This window comes from Kogia breviceps, chromosome 3 (genome assembly GCF_026419965.1).
Source record: "Kogia breviceps isolate mKogBre1 chromosome 3, mKogBre1 haplotype 1, whole genome shotgun sequence".
In the NCBI taxonomy this organism is placed as follows: domain Eukaryota; kingdom Metazoa; phylum Chordata; class Mammalia; order Artiodactyla; family Physeteridae; genus Kogia; species Kogia breviceps.
In genome coordinates this window covers 122,189,889-122,214,696 of record NC_081312.1, presented here as the reverse complement: position 1 = coordinate 122,214,696, position 24,808 = coordinate 122,189,889, and the positions used below count along the sequence as shown (strand labels likewise).

The 24,808-nt window shown below is 43.6% G+C and overlaps 1 non-coding gene across 1 annotated transcript; it reads left to right on the top strand.

Moving 5' to 3' along the window:
* The first annotated feature begins 18,119 nt into the window (after window positions 1-18,119).
* On the top strand, window positions 18,120-18,226 carry LOC131753903 (U6 spliceosomal RNA). Its single transcript, XR_009334967.1, has one exon. It is a non-coding gene; the product is annotated as a U6 spliceosomal RNA (small nuclear RNA).
* The last annotated feature ends 6,582 nt before the right edge of the window (window positions 18,227-24,808 follow it).

The following is a 24,808-nucleotide window of genomic DNA, read 5'->3' as shown; positions in this document are numbered from 1 at the left end:
AGGAAGCAGGTGTAGCTATAAAAGCACAACAGGAGGGATGCTTGTGGTGATGGGTATGTTCTGCATCTCAACTGTGTCAATGCCAGTATCCTGGCTGTGATGTTGTACTAGTGTTTTGCAAGATGTTCCCTATGGGGGAACATGGGTAAAGCACACATGAGCTCTCTCTGTATTATGTCTTATAACTGTATGTGAATCTACAATTATCTCAAAATAAAAACTTTAATTAAAAAAATGTGTCACTATGGAGGTTCCTTAAAAAACTAAAAATAGAGTTACCATATAATCCAGCGATCTCACTCCTGGGCATATATCTGGAGAAAACTCTAATTTGAAAAGATACATGCACCCCAATATTCACTGCAGCACAATTTACAACAGCCAAGACATGGAAGCAACCTAAATGTCCATCAACAGATGAATGGATAAAAAAGAAATGGTACACACACACACACACACACACACACACACACACACAGTGGAATATTACCCAGCCATAAAAAGGAATGAAATAATGCCATTTGCAGCAACATGGATAGACCTAGAGATTATCATACTAAGTAAAGTAAGCCAGACAAAGACAAATAGCATATGATATCACTTATATGTGGAATCTAAAAAATGATACAAATGAACTTATTTACAAAACAGAAAAGACTCACAGACTTAGAAAACAAACTTATGGTTACCAGTGGGGAAAGGAGGGAGGGATTAACATATACCAAAAAAAAAAAGTTAGAGATCTTTTGGATGTTTACAATGGTTGAAAAAGTTGAGGTAATGAACAATCTTTAAAAGTTTACTTAAACTACTTTGTGGTTTAAATCGAAGAAAATGAAAATACATCTTCAAGTATTTTGAATATTCTTGAATAGTTTTAATATAAAAGAATTTCCTCTGGGAATAGGGGAAATTGCATATAGAGCTTCCTCCACCAGGACCTGTGGTGGATAAGTCTTTATTGGACATTATCTATCTCACTTATCCTTATACTGACTTTCCAAGACTCAGATTATTTTCTACATTTTATAAAGGAAATTGCTGCTCAGAGAAGTGAAGAAATTTTCCCCAGGTAGCCCAGCTAGGAACTGGCTGGTTTGAGATTTGAATCTAGGTTTGTGTGGATTTATGTATTTTCCGTCTGCCAGCCACTTAAGAAATGGTCATGATTCCTCAAAGGAGACAACTTTCAACTGCAAGCCACTGACTCACAATAGCAAGAGAAGGAAAAAAACAAAGGCCACTCTCAAGTAAAAAGCAACTTTAATCATTTTTTTAACTTTAATCATTTTTAAAGATACACATATACATGACAACTCAATGTATGTGCGATCCTGGATTGGCTCCTGAACTGTGAAAAATGTTCCCATATGACATGAAAAACACTAGTGGAACAATTTATGAAATCTAAGTCCATTGATTAAATAACAGTATTGTATCGATGCTAATTTCTGGCTTTTGATAATTGTACTGTGGTGATGTGAGAGGATGTCCTTGTTTTTAAGGAAACTCTGAGGTAAAAAGACATCATGTTTGTAACGTACCCTTAAAAGTATTAAAAAATGCATTAGATATCTATTTCATGATGGTGGGCAAATTTGGGGAGCTATGGATGAAGGATATATGGCAATTCTTTGTACTATTATAACTTTTCTCTAACTCTGAAATTACTTCAAAATATTTGCAATTTAAAAAATATTCTAGGAACTATCCAGAACAGCTCTCCAGACAAAACTCCAATGATGAGCGTATTTTTGCAAAGGTCTGCAAAAATATTGCCCGGGTCCTGTATTGTCATTCTTTTCTCTTTCCCTTCTCTCCATGAAAACTAAAATTAAAGAATAATTTGGCTCCACTGAATAGGCTGTTATGGCTGAAAGCCAACACAAATTCTACACTGAGGCAAGCAAGCCCTCTGCAGGTCACCTGTGGGGCACCAGTTAGGACCCACACAGGAGGCACCTCCAAAAAACTTCCTCGCTGCTAAGAAACTGGATTTGGGGTGGGTGTTTTTGCTCCAGAGCAGCATTTACCCACTGTCAGCATGTAAAGCATCTCTGCATCCCTGCAGGTGTAAGAGCCGCCCCCGCCATCTTGGTCCACAAACCAAGAAGTCCTGACAGCACACAGTGAATAGGGAGCGCCTGGCACTCTGCGGTGAGAAAGTACAGTACCAGGGAAAGAAAGATCAGGGAGCTGGGCTTTTGATCATGCAAGAGGGGTCTCGAGGGCTAACAGAGCCGCATTCTGAAAACACATTTTATACAGAGAGTGTGGGATACCCACATTCGACAGAGAGCAATCATAAAAGCCTAGACATAAAATAACAGTAGAACTGGATGTCTGGGCTTATGTGATATTTTATGTGATAGAACACCCTGGAACACCCACAGTTCAAGCAACCCCAGCTCTCCCCAGGCTGAGCTCCTGCAGTGCTGTCTTGCACAAAAGCAAATCCAGCCTGCAGCCCACCCTCAGGCTCCCAGCATGCCTCGGATCCCTGCTCCCTAGCCACCTGCATTAAAGAGCATCAGTCAGGGAAGGTAGTAAGAAAGTAGGCTGTAAGTGTATTAGAAGGAGCGATTTCTCTGCTCTCACGTTCCTTATTGCCTTGCACAGAGTGATTCTGTCTCTATCTCTTTGACAGCTGCATATCGACAGTCGCTGCTGCACAGAGCTGACTTTTCTGAACACTCAAAACTGGTTCTTACACACACGCACACACCCAGAGGGCAAGGCCAATTCTCCCCATAAATTTGTAAACTTGTTACCATAGAGACAGGCGCTGGGGTGCTTCAAGTGTGGATCAGCAGTGCCGCCTAGTGGGTTACCGGTTATCCTGCAGTCCCCCAACCGCAATGCTGGATGAGAGATGATTTTTTTTTCCTTTTTCTTTTTTCTTTTTTCATTTGTTCTTTTTTAGCTATCTGGGGTTCCCCTTCAAGATTTCTAGAGATCTCTTAAACCAATATCTATTTAAACCAGGGGCTTTTTCCTTCCAGTTTCATTTGAGATATAATTGACATATATACAGCACTGTATAAATTCAAGATGTTGACTTATGTACATCATGAAATGATTACTACAATAAGTGTAGTGATCATCCATCATTTCATATAGGAACAAAATTAAAGAAAAAAGTATTTTTCCTTGTGATGAGAACTCTTAGGATTTACTCTGTTAACAACTTTTATGTAACATACATGAGTGTTAATTATATTTATCATGTTGTACATTATATCCCTTGTACTTATGTATCCTATAACTGGAAGTTTGTACCTTTTGATCACCTTCTTCTAATTCCCCCTCCCTCTACCCCCATCTCTGGTAACCACAGAGCTGATCTCTTTTTCTGAGAGTTTGTTTGTTCAACCAAGTTTTTTTAAGCTGTTTGCTTCCCACATGCAGAAATAGACTCCAACGTCAGAGCTGGCACTAGCATTCCATCTCATTTCCTGGATGCTCTGCCCCACTGTCGCATACCTAGCTCTAAATAAGTCAGGACCAGCTGTGGAGGTCCCTTGGATGTCACATACAATGACAAATATAAACCAATGCCTGGCATGTAGGAGAACAAAACTCATTGGGGATTTAAAATAAATGATGAAGTCCTCTTTTATCATTTTATTCATTTGTTCAGCCAGTGTGGCTCCTACTCCACAAATGTAGATGTGCAAGAAGGAGATTTTCTCTGTTTTTCTATAAATGAACTTACTCATTCCACCGTGGAGCAGAGAGTTGGTATCAGTAAATTCAGGATCTCCTGCCCCCACTTTATCCTGAGTCTAGGGTCAGGGTAGGGGTGGGTCCTCAGGGTCCAAACCCCAATCTTCCTGCTCATCTTGGGCTATGACCCCACCCACAGGCAGAGCATGCTACATCTGCCTGATCCAGCCATGCAACATCTCATGGCCAAAGTCACCCTGTACAGCTCTGCCCTGTCATCCTCCCTGGTGGTACTGTAAAAGAAGGACACCCTCAGTGCATATCTCCAATTAATAATCTGTCAACCAATATTTGTCATGCTTATGGGCATGACCCATCTGGGGGTCCTGGTATATAAAGAAGAAACTAGGCTCCTTTCTTAAGCTCGTGGGCTCCTGGGGAGACAGATTTTCCAACAAAGTACAGGAAGGCTCGGGGCAGTTACTGCAAGGAAGACCCAGGTCCACAAACCCTTAATCAAAATGCTTGGGCCAGATAGGTTTGGAATTCTGAATTTGTTGGATATTAGGAAAGTAAACAGTCTATAGGTTGTATATTTCCTACTATCTCCATCAGGGTCTGGGATGTCACCTGCAGTCAACCACACCTATTTTTGCAGCAAAACTCAGGAGTAAAAGTGAAATAAAGACGATCAACAGCTTTTAAAGACCTCATGGCAGCTCAGGAAGGATTTGCCACCAAATGAGGTTTAGTATCAAAAAGGAAAAACTTTTGTTTGAGGTGAGATCAGGAAGTGAGAGCTGGCCGGGTAGCCAGGTGGCAGCCTTGCAGATGGAGGGAGGCCAGGTACAGGCACCCAGGTGAGGGCAGCCCAGCGTGTCAGGGCAATCAGTGTGCCGGGACCTCCAAGCCAGATCCTCAACCCTTGGACACCCCAGCCCTGCCTCAAAATTCCGCCTTTGAAGGAAGCCTTCCCTGATCGCCCACCCTCCCCTACGTGAGCTGCATTGACATTCCAAAAAAAGTTCCATATGTTTCCTCTCTGATCCATAGACCTGAAATTCCTTAAGCACAAGCAACATCGTCTCTCCTTGGTACTATCTGCTAACACCTATTCAAGGTTTTTCAATTACAGCCACTCACACCCCTACAAGTACAACCACATCTGCAACTAGTGATAAGAACAGCAACACATGCATCAAGAATTTGCGGGGGAGGGTTGAGGGTGTGACATTAGTCCTGTACATGAAAAGAAAGGGAGAGGAGACAAAACCCCTCAGGGTGGCCTGTGCTTGTATTTTTCTCTCCTTATCCTCAACTCACAGGATAAAAAGTTGTCTCCTACTCTGGCCAGGAGACAGAATCTGTTTCTGTACGTTCATTCTCGAATTGCTGAAACTTCCAAAGCAGCAGTGTAAATATTCATGCAGTAAACAGGGGGAGCCAGATGGAAGGGTCTCCACAGTTATTTTTGCTTCTCTGTCAAAATATTTAGCTGATCCATAAATCTTTTAAAACACATTCATTTGGCACTGCATGCAAACACTTCCACGAACATTCATCGCCCCTCCATCGCTAAATGCGGCTTCCATTTCGGCACTTCTTCCACATTTCCCCAGAAAGACTGGATCCAAAATCCAGAATATAAGACCCCAAAGGACTTGCATGGAGTAAGGGGCAGGCCATGCTCTGCTCAGGCTCCTGCCTCCCAGCCTGCTCAGAAATTGGCAGACAAAACCACCCCCTGCATTGTAAATAGATGCTGAGGCAATGCGGAGAGCTGGGGGAGGACTAAGCAGAATGGGGGTATTTCTGGAACAGGTCTGTTCTCTGAGGTTGGATAAATCACCCTGAACTGCTGGGAACTCTATTTCCTACAAACCGTGGGAAAGTAAAACCATATTATTGGTTCAACGTGGGTTTTTTTCTCAGGTTTTGAAGACACGCACAGCATAAAACCAAATATATATTTAACACACTGGAGACGTGCGGTGGATTTTCATGAAAGCGATTAGACCCAGGAAAAGAAACCGAGGTAAAATGGAAGAAGGTGGTCAATCTGGGACGCTTCCCTCCCCGCCACCCCAACTGGGAAGGATTCTATGATGGCATCTACTCAAGTTCAGAGGGACTGGGCTGTGGCCTGCAGAGAACTCCCAGGGCTGCCCCTGGGCGCTAATAGCAAAGCTTCCAGGAAGGAAGGCTCCAGCTTTGTGAATTCCCTTCAATGCAGCAAGACCACTTGAAGGACCAACTTCATGTTCAGCCTTGTGCTAAGCAGGGAGAGTAAAACCATGACTGCAATTCTGGCGTGGCCAGCATGGCAGGATGGATAGTTCAGGGAGGCAAAACAGGGCCCCCAGAGACGCTCACCTGCTAATCCCCTGAACCTGTGACCACGTGATCTTACATGGCAAAGGCAACTTTGCAGAGGGGACTAAGCCTAGCACCCTGAAATGGGAAATGATCCTGGATTATCAGGATGAGCCCAGTGTCATCCCAAAGGTGACAAGAGGAGGCTGAGGGTCTGAGTCAGTAGCAGGGTCTGAGTCAGCAGCAGAGGTTAGAGGGATACAGGGAGGGGTCCGTGAGCCAAGGAATGCAGGTGGCTTCTAGAAGCTGGAAAAGGCAACGAAATGGATTCTCCTCTGAAGCCTCCAGAAGGAATGTAGCCTTGCTGGCACCTCGATCTCAGATTTCTGACCTCCAGACTGTAAGAGAGAATAAATTTGGGTTGTTGTAAGGCCCTAAGTTTGTGGTAAACTATCAACACTCCCTCGCCCACGTCAGCATTGCTGGAACAGAAGTATGTGGGTAACTCAGGGAGTATGAACAGGACGAGGGTCTCTCTTTCTGGGGAGGCCACAGAAGGCCTCACAGAGAAGGTGACTGAACTGTTCCCAAAGGGCAAGGAGAAGTCTCAAAGCCAGGGGAGTTCCAAACAGCATTCCAGGCAGCTGGTAAGGATGAGCACAGACACAGAGGCAGAGGCAGGGCGTGCCCATGCACTAGGAGGACCGTGGCATGACCAGGCCCGGGGACAGGGGAGGCTGGAAAAGGAGTCTGGAAAGACGAATGGCAGCCCAGCTCTAAAGCAGGGATGGCTACATGGACCAGGCGATGCAAGGGAAATTTAACCATTTTCTCAGGAATTTGACCAAACCTCAAAGCCTGGGGCAGTGTGCTAGGTGCCCTGGACAGAGAACAGAGGCTAGGATAAAGCATGCAAGGCACTGGCTCTGGGCAAAACTGAAGGGCGTGTCAAAAACTCAGTAATCAAGATAAGTAAGTAATCAAAATAGGGTAGTATTTAAAAATTCAAAATTAAGACCCCAAATATCAAAGTTTTAACTAAAGACATGATCAGTTATGGTGCCCTGATGAGCCACCTTGGAGCCTGAGGCAAAAGGGAAAATCAGCCATTCTGATCCTGTTTTTAAATTTTTGTTATTTTGTTCATCATGGAATTTTTTGCATTAATTTTGATTTTTTTTAACTGCATTAAAGTATTACCTAGGGCTTCCCCGGTGGCGCAGTGGTTAAGAATCTGCCGGCCAATGCGGGGGACACAGGTTCGAGCCCTGATCCGGGAAGATCCCACATGCCGCGGAGCAACAAAGCCCGTGTGCCACAACTACTGAGCCTGCGCTCTAGAGGCCGTGCGCCGCAACTACTGAGCCCGTGCGCCACAACTACTGAAGCCCGCGTGCCTAGAGCCCGTGCTCCGCAACAAGAAAAGCCACCGCAATAAGATGCCCGCGCACCGCAATGAAGAGTAGCCCCCGCTCACTGCAACTAGAGAAAGCCCGCGCGCAGCAGTGAAGACCCAACGCAGCCAAAAATAAATAAATAATAAATTTAAAGTATTACCTACCTGAAGCTATTATATACAGAATGGATAAACAACAGGTCCTCCTGTATAGCATAGGGAACTACACTCAATACCCTATGATAAAGCATAAGGAAAAGAAAATTTTTTAAAAGAGTATATATATATATATATATATATATATATATGTTTGTATAACTGAACCACTTTGCTGTACAGCAGAAATTAACACAATGGTGTAAATCAACTATACTTCAATTTAAATATATAAATAAATAAAAATATGTCACTTACCTGGATCACCAAGTTTTTGGCGCTCTCTTAAATTTTACACCCACACAGTGCCTCACTCACCTCACCCTAGCCCCAGCCCTGCCTCTACCTTCTAAAGCAGGGGTTCCCCAACCCCCCGGCCATGGACCGGTACCATCCGCGGCCTGTTAGAAACCATGCTGCACAGCAGGAGGTGATGGCGGGCCAGTGAGTGAAGCTCCATCTGCCGTTCCCCACCACTCGCATTACCGCCTGAACCAATCCCCCCTTACCCTGATCCATGGAAAAACTGTCTTCCATGAAACTGGTACTTGGTGCCAAAAAGGCTGGGGACTGCTGTTCTAGAGAGTACATGCCAGTCAGCTGATATCACCCTCAACAGCCTGTGTGAGACTGGGCTGAGATTCAAAGAGGATTTCCTTATGGTGAGAGAGAATTTTTTTTTTTTTTAATTTGAGGAAGTAGAAGGGAGAGTTTGACATGTATGCCCCGGTATTTGGGGGTAAAGAGATTGAAGTCTCCTGCAGGCCTGGCTACAGCAGCCCACCAAGGGACACTTGAAAGGGGGCAGCAGAGGGGCCCATTCTCCACCACCATTTGGGAAACAGAGGTACATGGGTTCCCCCAGGCCAGGTGTAGGCTGGAGGGAGGAGCTGGGTTAGAGAAGTGCTGAAGGGACCCTGCTCTGATTAAGTGCCAGCTGCAGAGAGGAAACTCCAACAGAGGAGGCTGTGGGGTGTACCACTGGGGGGACAGGAGCTGGGGAGAGTCAGAAGAGGTTCAGAGGGTGAATTGTCTGCATCAGGAAATGGTAGATCCAGGGCCACCATGGGGTGTCTCAGAGCAAGCTAATACATGCCTCATACAAGCTGTGTGACTCACAGAGGGCCTTCAACAGCCAACGGAGAAGTAGGAACAAAAGCTCAGCTAAGTCAAAAGACCTTTGACCAGAGTCCCACTCATCTTACCTCTGGGATCCACCCTGGGAACGCCAGCCATGAGGCAGAGGGTGTGACATGGAACAGGAGAGAGAAAGGACAGGCATGAACCCACTTCCCCCTGGTGGCTGATGAAGCTGAGTCGGGAGGGGAAGAAAGAATATTTGAACAGCCTGAGAAATCAATGTCTTGTTTAAGATTGGACTGGATTTTTAATACCTGAAAATGAGAGGCTAATTGGACCCCAGAGTGGCTAAAAAAGAATCGGTTTTGCCCAAGACCAGTTGGAGCATAACTGAAAATAGTGATGAGGAGAACAGAAACCAGTCTACAGAGTTCAATCCATTTAGTACAACAGTTTTGTTTGTTCTGTGTCTTTCCCTGCTCTGCTCAGGGCTCCCGGAGACTGATTCCTACAGAGAGCAGCATATTGTCTCCCAAGATGGCCACCATGATGATTTAATTTTATCAACTTGATTGGACCAGGAGGTGCCCAGATCTTTGGTCAAACATTATTCTGGGTGTGTATGTGAAGGCATTTTTGGATGAAATTAACATTTGAATGAATAGACTGAGTAAAGCAGATTGCCCTCCCCAATATGGTGGGCCTCATCCAAGTTGAAGGCCTGAATAGAACCAAAAGCCTGAATAAGAGGGAACTTCTCCAGCCTGACTGCTTGAGCTGGGACAGCAGTCCTCTCCTACACTCAGACTAAAACTTTCACCATCAGCTTTCGTGGGTCTCCAGCTTGCCACCTACAGATCTCAGGACTTGTCAGCCTCCGCGGTTGTGCGAACCAATTCCTATAGTAGATAAATAACTGTTCTGTTCCTCTGACTGATACAGCTACCTTTCAGTTGGGTTCTGCCAATGTCAGCCAAGACCTGCCTCTGCCCCATCCCTCTGGCAGCACCCTGTCCCTCCATGACCATAAGCCCTCCCAGAACTCCAGATCTCAGAGACTCTAGTAACAAAATTTCCTCCCATGGTGTCTTCAACCCTAGGGCAGTGATGACTTTCATTTTTGCTAGCTCTGGGTGTTTCAACATCTTTTGTTTGTTCCTTTAAACCCTGTCCAAAAATGCCCTCTATAATTAGACCCTTCCTTAAAAGTCTCCTCGTTTAAACCATCTGAATGAATTCCACTTCCTGTCTGGACCCTACTGATGCATCCAGGAGGAGGGATACCTCTTTCACTTTGACTAGAGAGAAAGAAGCAAGAATGAGTGGAGATGCAGATGTGTCTTGAGAAGAGATGAAGTGGGCAGGAAGTCGGGGGAAATCACACTGTTGGCTTGAATTTTCTTTATGCAGAAAAATGGAAGATTAAATGCTAAAATGGAATCAAAGCAGTGAAGCTTTGAAGCAGGTGGCAAAAGGAGTGGAAGGACCACCGTTCGTTTTTAGAGGCACAAATCTGCACCTTTGGATGATTCTCTTGGTCGACTGAGCAGCTGAGTCAGATCACACACATCTTCAGGGATTTGCACTGTTCTGCTTAAGAAACCCCACCTACAGATAACAATCAAAATGATGTTCAGGAGAGCATGAGTTCATAGACTGAATAGAGTTCATTGTATTTGTCACAAAGGGGTTAACAGTGCTGGGCACATCAGTGAAGATCAAATGCACAAATACTGCAAAGTAAAGGGCCCTACCAACTCATATCTTATCTTGGAACATTTCATGGCTTGAATTGCCAGATGAGAGTTCATGACTCATATCATCAAGGGCCACGTCAACTGACTTGTGTAATCAAAAAACTTTCAAACTCCCACTTTAATGCTTTGAGACAGCATGGTGTGGTGGAAAAAGCAAGGAGTCTGGATAACTTGATAACTTACTAGATGAATTTTGGCAAATCACTTAAACTCACTGCCTTTCCATTTTCTCATCTGTAAAATGAGGATAATGGCACCTTAGCAATCTGAGCTTAAGAAGCTGGCCCTGAACTCAAAAAGAGAGAGCTATTTTTTTAAACATAATGAGAGAAGCTTATTTCATTTAATAGTCTAATTTGTACCATTTGCCACATACTTCATTTACATAATGAAAATTTGCCCTGTGTTCATTAGATATATTCTAATAAATAAATTTGCCTAGGTAGACAATAGGTTTGGGCAATTATTGTGATAACAGGCGAGTTTCCTACCTACTACTGGAGCCTCCAAAAGGGAGTTATACTTGAAGTCTGGGTTAACATGGCGATAATGGTAGAGTCTACACGACGCTGAAGGGTGTGGGTGGAAGAGGAATAATTGAGGTAACCTGGTCATTCTTTGGCCACCATGATATCAATTAGGCACATTTGGAAATAGTCCATAGATCATATTATAGCTACTGCAAATGACTTTGAATAAGACTCAGAAAGGTCATGGAAGAGACAAGTACCTCTCAGACACCAGTGCCATGGATGATAAAGAATCAAACACAAGGCATCTGTGGAGTCACTTTACAGGGAAAGCATCTTTAAGAGAAGAGATCCAAGGCTGAACAGCTGAGCTGACATTCTGAGGTTATCCTGCACCCACCACAGGCAAATTCCAAAGCTTCTTGCAAAAACAAAAAAAATATTAGACACTCAGACTCTCCTTTTGTTTCCCACCTTTTTAGACTCCCCAGTACTAGACAACTTGACCCCCAGGTGGGAGATTATCTTTGAACTTCTACTTTTCCCTGCTATCACTTTCCCACATTATCACAGTGACTGAGGAGTCTGCATCTGGTGGGGGTAGGAAGGGCATAGATGGAGAAAGAGAAACTTGGAGAAAAAGAAGACAGAATATGATGCTCAAGTGTCAGAATAAAATTGTTCTTTACAGTTACTCCAAGGAGCTGGTCCTATGAATTTCCAGTAACCTTAACAATTAGTTTCCATGGCCTCAATCACACTGAGCTGTTTTATTATTAAAACAACCAAAGCACTTTTCACAGTCACACTGATGATGATATAAAAGCACAGAAAGATAAGGAAATGGGTGAGAATCGGGGCAGAAAAGTCCCACTCTGGGAGAAAGAGAGGCAGTTATCAACCACCACTAACCTTCGCAAGGCTTACCATGACTAGAAGTTATAAGACATCAGGTCTGCTTATAGAGAAATCTGGAATGTCACATTTTATAACCCAATGTGCCCCTTCAATAAAACATATATTATTTAATATTGTGTGTCAACGTGACTGATTCCATTATGAATAATTAGTATTCTTCGCAGGCACTGGGGAAAAACGAAAACCGAAGAGTCTAGAGCTGGAAATTTGAGGTTCAGGCCACTTTAAGCTCCCTTTGTTCCTAACTCAGTGATAAGTAAATTATCAAATATTCTCAGGGACTGAAACAGGCAGACTGGACAATATGAGGGATTTATTTCAAATCCAGTTTCTATGTGCACTCATCTCTTAGGCAAAATGCTGCCTGAATTAACTCATGACTTGCAAATGTCCCTTTCCAATTACTCATCTCTCCCACAGTTGCTTTGAGGTCATGACCCAGTGAGTTGTTTGAATATCAGCCCAGCAACCTGCACTGCTGAGCCTTTATTTTGTTCTAGTCTTTTGACTTTTATTGAAATTTTCCAGATACATTTGAAAAGAATGTGTATTCTGCTCTTGTTGAATGTGGTGTCTTTACATATCGGTTAGGTCAAGGCAATTAATAGTGTTCAAATCTTCTGTATCATTACTGATATTTTTGTCTAGTTGTTCTATCAGTTACTGAGAAAAGAGTGTTAAAAATCTTCAACTGTCACTGTGGACTTGCCTAGTTCTCCCTTCAATTTTACTGGTTTGTGTTCCATACATTTGAATGCTCTGTCATTAGGCACATACACATACAGGATGGGTATGTTTTCCTGATGAATTGGTCCTTTAATCATTATGAAATGATCCTTGTTATCTTTTGTAACACTCCTTGCCTTGACATCTATTTTGGCTAATATTATTATAGGCACTCCAGCTTTCTTATACTTACTACGGGTTTCATAAGGTATTGTTTTCCATTCTTCTACTTTCAGCCTGTTTATTTAAATTAAAAGTGTGAGAAAAGATACATGCACCCTTATGTTCATAGCAGCACTCTTTACAATACCCAAGACATGGAAACAACCTAAATGTTCATCAACAGATGAACGGATAATGAAGATGTGGTATATATATACAATGGAATACTACTCAACCATAAATAAGAATGAAATAACGCCATTTGGGCAACATGGATGGACCTAGAGACTATCATACTAAGTGAAGTAAGTCAAAAAGAGAAAGACAAATATATGATATCACTTATATGTGGAATCTAAAATATGACACAACTGAACTTATCTATGAAACAGAAACAGACTCACAGATATAGAGAACAGACTTGTGGTAGCCAAGGGGGAGAGGGGTCAGGGAGGGATGGACTGGGAGTTTGGGATTAGCACATGCAAACTATTATATATAGAATGCATAAACAACAAGACCTGACTATATGGCATAGGGAACTATATTTAATATCCTGTAATAAACCATTTAAAAAGTGTCTCTCATAAACAGCATGAAGAAGAATTCAGGTTTCCTCTGCTATCCAAAAGTAGGGCATTTCTATGAAACCTTTTGTAAGCTGAAATGACATAAAGCAAAGAAGCAATTACCTCAGGACACATCTTGCTAATGGATACACAAGATAAATTGAGATAAAACACAGATGCTCACAGACACAGTTCAAAGATGTGGCAGCTTGATGCTGAGGTGCTGAGTGTAGTTTCCAGGGCAGCAGCTTGGCAGTGCCCCCTCACTGCCTCGGGGTGCATGCTGCCTCTATAACTTCTCACTGCAGAACAAATGCTGAACACTATTATCACTTTTTGCCTTTTTTCATAAAAGCAAAAATCCTCTTCAGATTTCTTTCAGTTAGCAGAAACATGTACTAATACAGGGATTTCTTAAAAGCAAAGTGGGGTAAAGTGAACTTTCCAAAAGTGGGAATACCTATATTGCTTTTCCATCAGTCTGACAATCTCTGCCTTTTAATTGGTCTGCTTTGACCACTTACATTTAATACAAATATTGATATGTTGGGTTTAGGTCTACCATTTTATTATTTGTTTTCTATTTGTCCCGTCTCTTTTTTGATCTTCTATTCCTCCTTTCCTACTGTCTTTTGGATTAATCAATTATTTTTTAGTATTCCATTTTAATTCCCCTATTGGCTTTTTAAAACCACATTTTTAGTGGTTTCACATAAAATGTGGGAAACTTGCAACATTATGGTTCCATTAACCACCTCCAGTTCTTTGTACCACTATTGCCATATATTACATGTATATATATTTTAAACCCCACTGACTTGAGGATTTTTTGTTAAAGAAATTAACATTTCCTGACTAATAGAGTGGCCAAGTTACTCAATCATAGGCCTGGATTTCTGGCAAAATCATTTCACAGATGACAAGAAGGACAGTTATATTTAGTTTTTGCCTTTCTAATGACCCATTTAAGCATCCACCTGATCCTATGGGAATTCCAACATCTCCTTTTGAAGCTTACCCCCATTCTCCCCTTACCCCAGCTTAAACTGCCCAAGGACTTAAGGGTTTACTTGATCCAAAGGGATATTCTACTTCTAATACCAGGGAGAGAGGAGGGGGGAGGAGAAAGAGGCGATTGTGGAGGAGGAATAAGAGGAGGACAAGGAGAAGAGGAAAGGAGAGGAGAGAATGCAGAAGTCCGACTGGTCCACTGGCACAATGGCTTCTGGACCGACCCCTGTTGTCCCTGTTGGACACTGACCCAGTGCACAGCTGCAAGGCACTCTTGCCTGTTTCCAGCTAAGAGTCTTGCTAGCCCAGATATGTCCAAGCAAGAGTGGGGTTCCATGGTGGGAATGTAAATTGATACAGCCACTATGGAGAACAGTATGGAGGTTCCTTGAAAAACTAAAAATAGAATTACCATATGACCCAGCAATCCCACTACTAGGCATATACCCAGAGAAAACCATAATTCAAAAAGACACATGCACCCTAATGTTCATTGCAGCACTATTTACAATAGCCAGGACATGGAAGCAACCTAAATGCCCATCGACAGACGAATGGATAAAGAAGATGTGGTACATATATACAATGGAGTATTACTCAGCCATAAAAAGGAATGAAATTGGGTCATTTGTAGAGATGTGGATGGACCTAGAGACTGACATACAGAGTGAAGTAAGTCAGAAAGAGAAAAACAAATATCGTATATTAACATATATGTGGAACCTAGAAAAATGGTACAGATGAACCAGTTTGAAGGGCAGAAATAGAGACACAGATGTAGAGGACAAACGTATGGACACCAAGGGGGGAAAGTGGCAGGGGTGGTGGTGGTGGAATGAATTGGGAGATTGGGGTTGACATATATACACTAATATGTATAAAATGGATAACTAATAAGAACCTGCTGAATAAAAAATAAATAAAATAAAAAAGAGTGGGGTTCCACACTTGAACTTCAAGGTCATACTGTTCTAGTTCACACTCACAAGCTCTACCACTGTTCCCCCAAAGCACAAGGACACACTGAGGAGTTTGGATCACAGTCACCATCAATCCAGGGACAGCCTGAGCCTGCTCACAAATGCTGAGGGCCTGGGGCAGGACTAGGCACTGTGTCTCCTCCCCTCATTGTGAGCTCCCACTCTGACACCCTTGGTGTCCTTCCTTTCATAGGCCTTGGTTGGGACCCCCTGTTAGACACTCCTCCTCAATTTCCCTGTCCTTGAACTCCAGAGAGGGTTGTAATGTCACTCCTTCTTTTTCTGCAAGGCTTCCAGGCTTCTAAGGCAAGTTGGTGCATTTCCCAATTCCTGCCCCTGCCCCAGCTGCATCCCCCACAGACCTGTGCTTGGAGGGGGAGGCAGCCCGGGGGTGGGGGTCAGACGAACATCCTGTCCCTTCTTCCCCCAGGATGTGAGTACCACTGTCCCTCCCCTTGCATATCGATAGGAATTATGCCCGTGGCTCTTCCCTGATCAGAAGAACCCATCTTGAGGTGATTTTTGTATCTGCCTAGACATTGAAGATGCTGGCACAGCTTCTAAATCCAAGCTCACCTGGTACCTCAATACACAAACATCTACTTCTCCCTTTCTTGGTGATGAGCACATTGGAGTTGGATTGATATTTGAATCCTCAGTGGCTAGAACAATGCTTGGTGCAGAGGAAATGCTCCACAAACGTGAAAGAAAGAGAGAAAGAGAGAAAGAGAGAGAGAGAGAGAGAGAGAGAGAGAGAGAGAGAGAAGGAAGGAAGGAAGGAAGGAAGGAAGAAAGAAAAAGAAAGAAAGAGAAGGAAGGAAGGAAGGCTGAGTTGGAAGGAAGGAAGAAAAGGAAGGGAGGGAGGGAGGGAGGGAGGAAGGAAGGAAGGAAGGAAGGAAGGAAGGAAGGAATGCTGAGTTAAATCCAGGCTGGGTTGATGAGAGAAAGTCTGTAGGGAACAGAGGAAATGCCTGCACATCTCTTGCTTCCCTGAGTGCTCCTCACAAAGGGGTAATCTTGTTGAGTCCGATTCCAGGGCATTGACCGAGTCGTGTGTGCTAGTGCACAGGGTGACGTGTGTCCACACGCTGTGCACATCCCTGTGGCCTCCTCTTCTGCCCTTCCTTCCAACAGACTAGGTGGAGGGGGTGGGGGCCAGCATCTCCCCAGGGCGGCCAGCATCACCTGCAGGCTATGCCTAGTGGAAAGACAAAACCCTGGTCCAGGAAGCTCTGCCCACCAGGTATCCTCTCTCAGAAGATGTTGCTGAAACATCCTTTTAGGGCCCTAGTACCTCTCGTGGCCAAATCAGATCTGGATATGTCATCCTCTCCTTCAACCATTGTGAGCTGTAGTTATTGTGGTTAATCTGATGAAATAACTGTGACTTTCCTTCAAGTGATCTGAGCCTTTGAGCCCTGAGAACTGGAGCTGAGCTTTGAGAAGCAGGAAGAGAAGGGAAACAGCATTCATCCATCCTGGAGCTGAGTGCATTGCCTGCCGCAGGGCTAGTGCTGAGTGAGAGGTGCTACTTTCCTAATCATCTGACACGCACAGATTGAGAGGAAGAGTATCAGCCTATAAAATGGACCCAAACCTGAGGCTCAAAAAAGTTAAGTAATTTACCCAAGATCACACAGCCAGAAAGCGTTCTTCCTCAGTGTTACGAAGGCTTGGCGTATCCTACTCCAATTTTCTTTATTTGACCTGGGATCTACTGGAGACTGTATGTGAAAAATCTGATTTTCTAAGATGAGAGACAGTGCTCTCCAATACACTGTATCCAGGTGGTTCAGACACTGAGCTAATGCAGCCAGCCCCATATTCCCTTACTAAAACCCACTGAGACAATAATAAAAAGATGAATAGCCCAGTTAAAAACTGAGCAAAGCGTCTGAAAAGACATTTCTCCAATGAAGATATGCACATGGCCATTAAGCACATGAAAAGATGCTCAACATCATTAGCCATCAGGGAAATGCAAATCAAAGCCACAACAAGATACCACTTCACAGCCACTAGGAGGGCTGTCATTAAAAGTCAGATAGCAGGGAATTCCCTGGTGGCCTAGTGGTTAGGATTCTGCACTTTCACTGCCATGGCCTGGATTCAGTCCCTGGTTGAAGAACTGAGATCCTGCCAGCAGCACGGCACAGCCAAAAAAAAAAAAAAAAAAACACAAACAAACAAACAAACAAGAAACCCCAAAAAGTCAGATAGTAAAAAATGTTTGTGAGGATGTGGAGAAATTGGAACCCTGAGACACTGCTGGTGAGAACATACAATGGTGAAGCCACTTTGGAAAACCATCTGGAAGTTCCTCAGATGATTAAACATAGATTTATCATATGATCCAACAATTTCACTCCTAGGTATGTACCCAAGAGAAATGAAAACATATGTCCATACAAAAACTTGGGCATGAATGTTCATAGCAACATTATTCGTAATAGCAAAAAAAGTGGAAACACACGAAATGCCCACTAACCAACAAATGAATAGATAAGATGTGATATACCCATACAGTAGAATATTATTCAGCCATGAAAAGGAATGAAGTACAGATACAAGCTACACATAAATGAACTTGAAATCCTTATGCTATGTGAAGGATGCCAGTCACAAAGGACCACGTGGTATGTGACCCCATTTATGTGAAATGTCCAGAGCAGGCAACTCTGTAGAGACAGAAAGCAGATTAGTGGTTTCCAGGGACCAGGGGGAGGGAAGACTGGGCTAAGGGGTACAAGGTTTATTTTTGCAGTGATGAAATTCTAAAATTCTAAAATTCACTATGGTGGTGGTTGCACAACTCTGTGTATATACGGAAAGCCATTGAATTGTACCCTTGGAATGAGTAAGCTCTATGGTGTGTGACTTACATCTCAGTAAGCCTTTTTTAAAAAACCCATACTGTGTTCACTTCAGCCACACATATACTAAAATTGGAACGATACAAGGAACATCACCACGGCCCCTGTGCAAGAGTGACACGCACATCTATGACATATTCCTTATTTTGTCTATTGTCGAAGCCACAAATAAAATAAAATACTGAAAACATTTTGGTAGGCTTTGCCTGAGGAAAGAATCCACCAACACAGCTCAATTTTAAATGTTTATTTTGGGGTTTTATTTCATTCTATTCAAATGTGTCATTTAAAGTCAAAACTAAACATTGTTTTTAAAACTTGGTATGAGCTTTTGAAAGACACGGTTTGATTCCCAGCTCTGCCTGTGGCTAAACCATGTGACGTTGGGCAAGTCACTTCCGCTCTGGGCCTGGGTCTCCTCACTGCAAAACGGGAGCAATGGCACCTATGCTACCTTGTAATGGGGTTCAGGCTGCACCTTCACCAGGGACATCCTGGGCAGAGGTGAGTGGGACCCACGGCTACATCTGCTCAGAGGGGGTCTCTGCTACTAATTGTCCCAAGGGCACCCTTGGAGCTAATGCCAGCCTCCAATGTTACAAAGCCTAGAAATACTATTTCTAAAATGCTAAGCAAAGTGAGGGTACATGGTAAGTGGTCAGCTAACGGCAAAGGATGACTTCAGCTGCAAATAACTGAAAATACTCTCACAAAACTGCTGAAGGACAGTGGGGACCAGGAGGTCCAGTCAGGCCTCCTGCTCGAGTCTACCCTTCCCTGGGCTAGCTCTCTCTTCAGACCAGAAGCAAGATGGCAGCAGTGCTTGTAGGCCTGACACCCTAATGTCCCAAGATCTCATATCTTAGAGAGTTAGCAACTAGGTGAGCTGAGCAGAATTCTACACTCATCCACTTAATGAATATATTCCTTCAGCGCTGACTCATTCTGGGCCCAGTTCTAGATACTGGAGATCCTTACATTACTCGGAGAATCAGATAATGAGCAAACAAATGTAAAAACAAGGTAATTCCTAATTGTGAAACATGTTAAGAAAGAAATAAAATATGGTGATAATAAAGCATCCCTGGGGGAGGTAACTTCAGACAGGGTGGTCTGGGAATGCATCTCCAAGCAGACTGGACTGCTTTGGTGAGGGAGGGAGGGGACAGACAGTGCAGGGTCCTGGATGGCTGTATGCATGAGAAGTTCTGCTTTTATTCCAAGTAAAATGTGAAGCCATCAAAGTTAGGGAGGGGAGGACATCTGCTGTGAAAGACACAGACTGAATCACAGCTCCATCAAATTACTCACCTATCTTGACCCTCAGTTTCCACGCCTGTAAAATGGGATTAAAAATTCCAACCTCATTGTATATTTGAAAGTTGCTACCAGAATAGATCTCAAAAGTTCTCATCACAAGAAAAAAAAAAAGTTGTCACTACGTGTGGTAATGGATGTTAACTAGACTTAGGGTGGTGATTATTCCACAATATATACAAATACACAAATACCAAAGCATTATGTTGTGTACCTGAAACTAAAATAATGTTATAGTCAATTATATCTCAGTTTAATAAATAAATAACTCATTCACAGGGTTATAAGAACAAAACATGAAAATAGAAATGTACTGCGCAGGAAAATAAATATTAGCAACCTCTTCAATATGTTTCTTTAAAAACTGAGGGCTGAGATGTTTAGAGGGAAGTGTCTGCAACCTACTTTGAAATGTATCAGAAAAATAAGCTGTTTTGATGGGTGGAGAGAGAGGGTGGGTGATGGGTAGGTGTGTAATGAAACAAGTAGAGTACAATGTTAATGGACGAATCTGGGTGATAGATATATGTCTGTTCACTGTAAAATTCTTTGAACTTTTAGGTATCTTTAAAACTTTTCGTAACAAAATTTTGAAGAATGGGGGAGAGGTACCACTTGTATTTTAAGGAATTTGCAAATGCTTCTCCCCTCCCTCTCCAGCTTCACATGCTCTCCTTTCTTGTCTGATGGCGTTAGCAAGTCACCTTGCAGTCCTGCCGAGTAATTCGGTCCAAAGCGGGACATGTGTCCACTGTGCGGTGACAGTGACCAGGCGTCAGGAACGAAGTTTTGCAGTGAAGCCCCGGCGGGGCGGAGCCTTGGCCGCTTGAGAACATGCGGGGCCGTCGCCGCCAGAGGGCGAGCTTGTGGCGTCCTGAGCTCGAAAGGAGGCGTGGACAGCGCGGCAGGAAGCCAGGTTCCTTCCCTCGAGCAGAAAACAGCCCTTCAGACAGGACAGTATGAGAGTCAGCGCCTACAGTCTGGCCCCACAGATTCTGATAAAGAAGAGAAGGAGGGAGGGAAGAAAGTAATGCGCGTTGAGCAAGTGTCAGACAGTGCTCCATGCCTTCCATCACTTATTTCATGTTTTAGTTATAAATCAGTCTGAAAATAGAACAGGAGTTGAAGTGCAAAGGATCTACATTTCACTCCTGGTAGAGACTGCCCAGGGAATTCCTGGTTCTCCGAGGGGAGAGCAGCTTTTCGGGGGACAACTTTCCTCCCTACCCCACCCCTCTCCAGCAAAGGAACTCAGAGTAGCTGTGTCCCCTGCGCAGAGATAGCACCTCGTGGTGGCTTCCAGCAACCTCACTCAGCATCTTCAGGGAGACTGCCCACCCCACGCAGATCTGCCCACCAGCTTCTTCCTGTGGGACTGGGGAAGGGGGTGGGGAGTGTTAACCTTGAACCCTTCCTTCCTCAGCTCAAACCATCCACAGCTCCCTCTAATGGAAGAGCTTTCTGAGACTATCTGGTACCCTAGCCACCGGAGATTCAGGCATAAATTATCAATCCCTCGGTATTTTTCAATCATAATCATTCAAAGCCACTCTATACAAACCAGTAGTTTCCTCAGATTTTCTTTTTTGCGTAGTCACAGCCTAAACGTCTCAAATATTATCTTCAGAAGCCTCTACCCCATGTCCCCACCCAACAGACCAACCCAGAGCCTCTGGGCGTGTAGCCCAGCAGGGAGCCCCAGCCCTAAATGTTCCTTGGGGCTTCTTAAATGTCAGCCACCTTATCCTCCCCTAGAAGGGAAGCAGGGTTATGCCAGAAAAGTTACCTCCTGACTTTAGATTTGCCAGATTGGGAGAAGGGGAGATCTGAATACCACGGGAATTTGGTTAGAAAGACTGGTGTGTCCCAGATTTTGATTAATGCTTCTTTGGTGTTTAAATACTTTTATTCACAATAATACGTGTTAGGCCTAAGAAATAAGATGAGCATGAAGACAATTAAATTCATCCATGAACCCATCCTGAGATAAACACTCCTACATTTTGGTGTGTACTGCACTGAACTTTCTATTTCTGTGCATCAATTAAAACATGCCATTTTTCTTTGAACGATATAAGATACACTATTTATAACTTGTTTTTATTATTTAATAATGATCACAAGTACCTTTCAATGGTTAAAGGATAATTTTTAAAGATGAAATTATGACTCTCCTACATATATAAAATGAACACGTGTTAAAATTTTTACTTAATTCGTTATTAACGAGGGAATAATTAAGAGGTTACAAAAGAGGAGTCAAGAAAGCAGAGACATTTATAGATGAGGAATACTGAAATGGATTTACAAATGAACACAAAAGTGGCTTAGACCACTGGGGAGGAGTTAGTCAAATGAACCTCCGCCAGACAGAATTTAGTTGCATGTCTATAAAGAATTATTTGCATTGCTATCAGTTGTGGAGATACAAAACAGCCCAAAGGCCATGAAAGGTGAAGAACCCCATAGAATCAGAATCACCTAACCCAGTTGGCTGTGCTCCACACAATGCCTAGTTTTCAACTGAGGTACACATAAACACTACACTGCATAAACAAACATACATCCATGCTCTCTTTTTAATGGTCACATATTTTTATTATGTTGATGTTTCTATAATTTATTTAGCAAACTGTTATTGGACTTCTAATTCTTCATTAGTATAAACAATGCTGGGTAGCACAGGGAGTTCACCTCTGTACTTAGTGACCACCTAGAGGGGTGGGATAGGGAGGGTGGGAGGGAGGGTGACAAAAGAGGGAAGAGTTATGGGAACATATGTATATGTATAACTGATTCACTTTGTTGTAAAGGAGAAACCAACCCACTATTGTAAAACAGTTATACTCAAATAAAGATGTTTAAAAAAAAAAAAAAAAAACAATGCTGGGGTAGTTCCCTCACTATGAACATCTTTGAACATTATCTGATTAATTCCTTCAGATAAATTCCTAGAAATGAAAGTGTGGAAGGATGCGCAGATTTCCAAGGTGTCTGATGCCTGTTGACAAATGGCCTTTATAAGCTTCTTTCTAACCCACTTTGAATCCTCCCTCAAGTCCAAACTCTCTCAAGTCTGATTTAAGATTCAGAGATTTTATGCTCCATTGATGTAAAACAAATAGACTGCCAGTTATTTCTCCAGCAAAAATGGGTTTATTTAGGATCATCAAAGAATTGCAGTTCAGGGTCTGCAACCATGGTGAGCCACATGCAAGTCCCCAGCAAAAACAGAGAGGAGCACTCTTTTATAGAGGGAAAAGGAAGTGGGAGGGCTGTAAACAGAGTCTGTGGCTTTTCATTGACTGAGTTGTGACTGTCTCTCATTGGCTGTGCTCCTGCAGGCAAGAAGAGTGAGTTCTTTCTTCTTCGCAGAGCCTACGAGCTCCCCGCTCTGCTCTCCCGACTCTATTTTAATTGAGGTTTCTGTTTATTAATTTTTTACAGCTCCTGTGGCAAGAAATGATTTCTTGCACTGAAATTTCATTCCACTTCTCTGTAAAATTATTTGCTAATGAAGGAAAAGACTACAGAGTGTGAAGTCAATGGAGAATTCAAACAAATGTGCAGATAAGTCAACCTAAGCCATCATTTCTGCAAATTCCCTCTTTCATAGTCTGCTTCTGATAACACCCTCCCCTCCCCATCTCCAACACCACACAGAACTTCCCCCCCTCCCAGCACCCTCTCTTCAGAAGCAGAGAGAAAAGAGTCCCTCAGACCACTGGTGTCTTGAGACCTAAGTTTTCCCACCCCTACTTCTTCCCAGTTAGAGTGATTTCCCAGCACTTCTGAGAAGAGATCTAGGGGGTCTTATTCAGTCCTACCAAGCCTGTTATAAAATTAGTCTGATAACACCCATCAGGCAAGGTCACTGGGAGAATTTGACAATTTGAAATTTACCCAAGGCCTGTTCTTCCAACAAACAAAGATGGTGAAGAAACCCCCCCAAACCCATGTGTTCCAAAGTCCGCCTAATCCTTTTGCATTCTGGGAAACAGCTTACCACAAAGGACCACCTTCCCCATGTGACTTAGATAAGACTTGCTGTCCACTCTCTCCCATGACTCCTCATAAGACTCGCAGACACCCCGCTAATTACCTGTGATGAGGCCAGACACAGTCCCTCCAGACTCCTGTTCTTTGTCTCAGAAGTGATTGCCCAAACTATTGGTCCCCCTGAAACTAGCTAGACACAGAGGTGAACATATCCTGTCTGGTTGACTGAGACTCCCCCCGATCACAAAACAACACCGACTGTACAATTACCCCGTGGATAAATTGTCTGCTCCTTCCTAGACAAGTTTAAGGGACTTTTCTACTCTGTTTGGATCTGGGGTACTCTACCTATTGCAATGGCTTGAACGATATCAATTCCCTTATTGGTTTGTTTTTTGTTTGGTTTTGGGGGGGAGGGTGGGAGTGATGGGGGACCTTTAACACACTTCTCTTAACTCAGAGTGCAATTCTCCTCTCTCCCTCTCTCTCCACTCCCCCCGCCTCTCACCTCCCTCTTGCCCCCCCCAACCCCCAACCCCCACCCCAAGGCTAGCAGCTGGGGGTAGTTCCTAGTAACTCCCAGCCATAGCTGAGGTGCATCTGTTCCTAGCTAGGATCCCACCCCAAGATGCCTCTGCCTATTTCCTTTCTTTAAGGGGTGGCTCGCACTCCCACAAGTTTCTGACCACCCTCTGAAGGAACAAGGGACTGTATAGGCTCTATCTAGCTCACCTGCTCCAAACTGACTACCCTAGGAGGTGGAAGGGTGGGTGAGGCAGTGGGAGGAAGTGCTCCTAGAGGAGGGCGGGTCAGCCTGGGGAAAGCCTGCACCTGAGGGTCACGAAGAGGCCAGAGGAGCCCCTGGGCATGGCCACATTCATTCACCTCAGACGCTGCCTGCCCGCCCACACCTGAGGCCAGCTCTATGGGAGGGGTCAATCCTGGAGACTGGCTGGAAGAACAGATAGGGTTGGGGAGGCTGGACACGGGAAGAACACGTGCTCCAGAGGGAACATTTCACTTGCACGTTCATTCAACAAATTTGAATTAACACAGCTGAGTTTCAAGAATATGTATGGAGTGAGTGAGCGAATGAATGACAAAGTAGAGTAAGTCCCCTACATACGAACGAGTTCCGTTCCAAGAGCGTGTTTGTGAGTCCAATTTGTTCATAAATCCAGCACGGTTAGCCTAGGTACCCAACTAACAAGATTGGCTCTATAGTACTGTACTGTAATAGGTTTATAATACTTTTCACACAAATAATATATAAAAAATAAACACACACACAAAATAAACACTTTGAATCTGACAGTGCAGTACCTTGAAAAGTACAGCAGTACAGTACAACAGCTGGCATCCAAGGGCTGGCATCGAGTGAACAGGCAAGAAGAGTTACTGACTGTAGGAGGGGG